Consider the following 5,662-nt stretch of genomic DNA (forward strand, 5'->3'; position numbering starts at 1 on the left):
AGTTGGAAGTGAAAAAGTTCTCAAGAGATTCTACCACGTGTCTCCTATCTCATGCGGTCATGAAGTAGGAAGGGACCGAGAAACGACGAATTAGAGACAGAAAGAGGGGTCATTTAGTTTGTACCATCCTAGTGATTATCTAAAAGGACTTTGAAGGCACAAGCAATAGTACACTCAATAGTGTACTTGACATTTGTGTATGGTAAATGAAACGGACAGTTTCTTCTAAATTACTGAATTATAGGCATTTCTAGTTTTTGGAAAGGCATAGAATCCAACTACACATTTCAACTGAAACATCTGAACAGAATGTGTTTGTTGTGGTTGCTTTGACTGTGATATAGTACAGTGGCAAATGTTGCAATTCCCATACCAGGTGCTGTGTAGAAGGATGACCTTGAATTATGTGAAGGGCACATGCTTTAGTGAGAGCGCCCTCTACGCCTCACCCTTGTCTGAGCATTCTGTCCCCTGTTCCCTTGTCCTGTACACAGTTCTGGGGTTCGACCAAATGCCATTGTGGGTAACACTGCTCATCTCGCTGGGCTGCGCTCTCATCACAGCCCTGGTTGTGTGGTTCATCGTCTGTCCACGGCTTAAGAAGAAGATGAAGCGTAAATCTCATTGCTGTTATACAACTTCCATCTTTGAAAGGGAATCGAGTGATGTAGAAATAATGCTGATTGCTTCCTTGCTGCTGTTTGTCCATCAGTTGAAGTGGCCTCCAGTCACTGTGAAACTCCACTGATGGAGAAGACCCCCTCCAAACCTGTCACACAGGAGCATCCCTCCACAATCAAACCTTGTGACTCCGTTCCCCAGACACCACCAGCCGATAAGCAAAGGGTGGCCTTTAACATTGGAGGCTCAGAGGAGGCTGATCTGGACAGCAACATGGACACCAAAGACTTGGACGTCAGCAATAGTGAGATCCCCTAGTGACTAGTGACAAAATGATTAAGCTTTATAGTATTTTTCCACTCATCTTTATTGTTTGAACTGGTTGTATTGTTGCTGGTTATCCCTGTTAGGTATTAATTGCAGAATGGGCCCCATGACTATCACAGACCCACATAGTGGCCAAGCCCACACTGTACAAAAGGACTCGGGGCTCTACAAAGACCTGCTACACAAGCTTCACCTGGCTAAGGTGGGAGACTGCATTGATGACGGTGATGGATGACCCATACGGCGAAACAACAGCTACACCTCCTACACCCTCGCCATATATGGCATCCATGGGGACCGCAGATACAAAGGGGGAGCTAGCAGATAAGCTCAGGAGATTGCGGCTGGACAGCTACAACAGCTACCGCTTGGCAGAGGCAGATAGTGGTTAAGGAGGAGGCAGAGGCTGTGGGGCTGACAATGGAGGCAGGCAAGGACATACAGTGCCTTGCGAAAGTATTCGGCCCCCTTGAACTTTGCGACCTTTTGACACATTTCAGGCTTCAAACATAAAGATATAAAACTGTATTTTTTTGTGAAGAATCAACAACGAGTGGGATACAATCATGAAGTGGAACGACATTTATTGGATATTTCAAACTTTTTTAACAAATCAAAAACTGAAAAATTGGGCATGCAAAATTATTCAGCCCCCTTAAGTTAATACTTTGTAGCGCCACCTTTTGCTGCGATTACAGCTGTAAGTCGCTTGGGGTATGTCTCTATCAGTTTTGCACATCGAGAGACTGACATTTTTTCCCATTCCTCCTTGCAAAACAGCTCGAGCTCAGTGAGGTTGGATGGAGAGCATTTGTGAACAGCAGTTTACAGTTCTTTCCACGGATTATCGATTGGATTCAGGTCTGGACTTTGACTTGGCCATTCTAACACCTGGATATGTTTATTTTTGAACCATTCCATTGTAGATTTTGCTTTATGTTTTGGATCATTGTCTTGTTGGAAGACAAATCTCCGTCCCAGTCTCAGGTCTTTTGCAGACTCCATCAGGTTTTCTTCCAGAATGGTCCTGTATTTGGCTCCATCCATCTTCCCATCAATTTTAACCATCTTCCCTGTCCCTGCTGAAGAAAAGCAGGCCCAAACCATGATGCTGCCACCACCATGTTTGACAGTGGGGATGGTGTGTTCAGCTGTGTTGCTTTTACGCCAAACATAACGTTTTGCATTGTTGCCAAAAAGTTCAATTTTGGTTTCATCTGACCAGAGCACCTTCTTCCACATGTTTGGTGTGTCTCCCAGGTGGCTTGTGGCAAACTTTAAACAACACTTTTTATGGATATCTTTAAGAAATTGCTTTCTTCTTGCCACTCTTCCATAAAGGCCAGATTTGTGCAATACACGACTGATTGTTGTCCTATGGACAGAGTCTCCCACCTCAGCTGTAGATCTCTGCAGTTCATCCAGAGTGATCATGGGCCTCTTGGCTGCATCTCTGATCAGTCTTCTCCTTGTATGAGCTGAAAGTTTAGAGGGACGGCCAGGTCTTGGTAGATTTGCAGTGGTCTGATACTCCTTCCATTTCAATATTATCGCTTGCACAGTGCTCCTTGGGATGTTTAAAGCTTGGGAAATCTTTTTGTATCCAAATCCGGCTTTAAACTTCTTCACAACAGTATCTCGGACCTGCCTGGTGTGTTCCTTGTTCTTCATGATGCTCTCTGCGCTTTTAACGGACCTCTGAGACTATCACAGTGCAGGTGCATTTATAAGGAGACTTGATTACACGCAGGTGGATTGTATTTATCATCATTAGTCATTTAGGTCAACATTGGATCATTCAGAGATCCTCACTGAACTTCTGGAGAGAGTTTGCTGCACTGAAAGTAAAGGGGCTGAATAATTTTGCACGCCCAATTTTTCAGTTTTTGATTTGTTAAAAAAGTTTGAAATATCCAATAAATGTCGTTCCACTTCATGATTGTGTCCCACTTGTTGTTGATTCTTCACAAAAAAAATACAGTTTTACATCTTTATGTTTGAAGCCTGAAATGTGGCAAAAGGTCGCAAAGTTCAAGGGGGCCGAATACTTTCGCAAGGCACTGTACTTCTAGAGGAGGATGAGCTGGAGGTGGACCGGCCAGAGGTCACACATCTCTTCCGGTTCAAACAGATCCTCACTGCTTGTTTCAGCTCCTCGCCCATGGAGGCAATGATGTCAGGTATGCTAGGACAGGGAATATTTAAGCAATAATTCTCGGGGGGATGTGGTATATGGCCAATATACCATGGCTAAGGGCTGTACTTAAGCACAACGAAACGCAGAGTGCCTGGATACAGCCCTTAGCCGTGGTACTGTATATTGGCCATATACCACAAACCACTGAGGTGCCATATTGCTATAACAAACTGGTTACCAACGTAATTGGTAAAAAATAAATGTTTTGTCATAACCGTGGTGTACGGTCTGATATACCAGGGCTGTCAGCCAATCAGTATTCAGGGCTCGACCCACCCAGTTTATAAAGATAAATGATTACTGTCTGCTTATTGTTATAGGATGATTATGTGAAGTAAATATGCTCTCCTTTTTTATTCTCTCTCAGTAATGCAATTGGTCCTCTGGTGGCCCTGTGGCTGGTGTTTGAGAGTGGCTCTGTGGTGTCCAATGCCCCCACACCCATTTGGCTGCTTTTGTATGGAGGAGTGGGAATCACTGCTGGGCTCTGGGTGTGGGGACGCAAAGTGATCCAGACCATTGGCAAGGACCTCACCCCAATCACCCCCTCCAGGTATACCATGCACTGAAACTATCTGTGTTTTACATACTTACGTTTGTGGGCCAATACAACAAAATATCACATTGTTCAAACTCCCAAAGTCGATTTAAGTATGAATATCATTCAATGTTCTCTTGTATCTTATTATTACACAGTATATAATTCTTGCAAATCTTATTTTCTCCTTCCAGTGGATTCAGCATTGAATTGTCCTCAGCGCTCACAGTGGTAGTAGCCTCTAATATTGGTCTCCCTGTCAGCATAACTCACTGCAAGGTAATTCAAGTTTAACTGTATAGATGAGTCGGGTCAATTTTGAGGCTAACAATCAAAAACTGGCTAGAGCGCTATACCACTGTTATTTAATCATTTGGAAAATGTGTCTTATAATACCATAACGGAGGAATCGCATGACACTAAAATAAGTAACAATGAATTCATGAATTGACCAGTGTGAGCTAATAGAAACCTGTGGATAGTGTTGAGTAAACTTGTTTTTGTTGTGTGCACTCAGGTGGGTTCTGTGGTTGCTGTTGGATGACTGCGCTCAAGGAAGGCTGTTGACTGGCATCTGTTCAGGAATATCTTTATCGCCTGGTTTGTAACCATCCCCATCTCTGGGCTCATCTGCCATCAGTGCTGCCATCATGGCTCTCTTCATCTATTACATCCTGTGAGGTTCGAATGGACCTGAGATGACCCCTGCCCTCAACCTGTGTTGAAAAATGTGTGTTTTCAGCATTTTTACATACCAAGTCCTGAATTTGTTTATTTGTACACATGTGTTTACTGCACAGTACCCAGCATCACTGAAGTTGATTACGATGTAATGTTGAACATCTGCCATGTAATAAAAAAATGTATTGTTAAATGTCTAGTTTACAGATCATGCTAACACTAGAAAGAGTTGTACATCCAGAGGCATTAGTAATGAAATGTTTTATTCAAAATAAAATGACATTACCAAACTATTTGTTGTTGTAGTTATAAGCTTGGTACACATTTACCAGCAAGAAAATACAGTGCAATGAAAAAGTTTAACAGTATATTCATTTTGAATAGTCAACTTTTTAAATTTGATTTAACCTTTATTTATCTAGGCAAGTCAGTTAAGAACAAATTCTTATTTACAATGACGGCCTACCAAAAGGCCTCCTGCGGTGACGGGGGCTGGGATTAAAAATTAATCAAATATAAACATAGGACAAAACACACATCACAACAAGAGAGACAACACAACACTACATAAAGATAGACCTAAGACAACAACATAGCAAGGCAGCAACACATGACAACACAGCATGGTAGCAACATAACAACAACATGGTAGCAACACAACATGGTAATAGCACAAAACATGGTACAAACATAAATGGGCACAGACAACAGCACAAAGGGCAAGAAGGTAGAGACAATAATACATCACACAAAACAGCTACAACTGTCAGTAAGAGTGTCCATGATTGAGTCTTTAAATGAAGAGATTGAGATAAAACTGTCCAGTTTGAGTGTTTGTTGCAGATTGTTCCTGTCGCTAGCTGCAGTGAACTGAAAACAGGAGTGACCTAGGGATGTGTGTGCTTTTGGAACCTTCAACAGAATGTGACTGGCAGAACAGGTGTTGTATGTGGAGGATGCAGTAGATATCTCAGATAGGGGGGAGTGAGGGCTAAGAGGGTTTTATAAATAAGCATCAACCAGTGTGTCTTGCGAGGGGTATACAGAGATGACCAGTTTACAGAGGAGTATAGAGTGCAGTGATGCATCCTATAAGGAGCATTGGTGGCAAATCTGATGGCCGAATGGTAAAGAACATCTAGCCGCTCAAGAGTACCCTTGCCTGCCGATCTGTAAATTACAGTGCCTTGCGAAGGTATTCGGCCCCCTTGAACTTTGCGACCTTTTGCCACATTTCAGGCTTCAAACATAAAGATATAAAACTGTATTTTTTTGTGAAGAATCAACAACAAGTGGGA

General features: G+C 42.6%; 1 pseudogene; it reads left to right on the plus strand.

Moving 5' to 3' along the window:
- Positions 1-391: 391 nt before the first annotated feature.
- On the plus strand, positions 392-4,363 carry LOC139412339 (sodium-dependent phosphate transporter 1-A-like; annotated as a pseudogene).
- The last annotated feature ends 1,299 nt before the right edge of the window (positions 4,364-5,662 follow it).

This window comes from Oncorhynchus clarkii, chromosome 6 (assembly GCF_045791955.1).
Source record: "Oncorhynchus clarkii lewisi isolate Uvic-CL-2024 chromosome 6, UVic_Ocla_1.0, whole genome shotgun sequence".
In the NCBI taxonomy this organism is placed as follows: domain Eukaryota; kingdom Metazoa; phylum Chordata; class Actinopteri; order Salmoniformes; family Salmonidae; genus Oncorhynchus; species Oncorhynchus clarkii.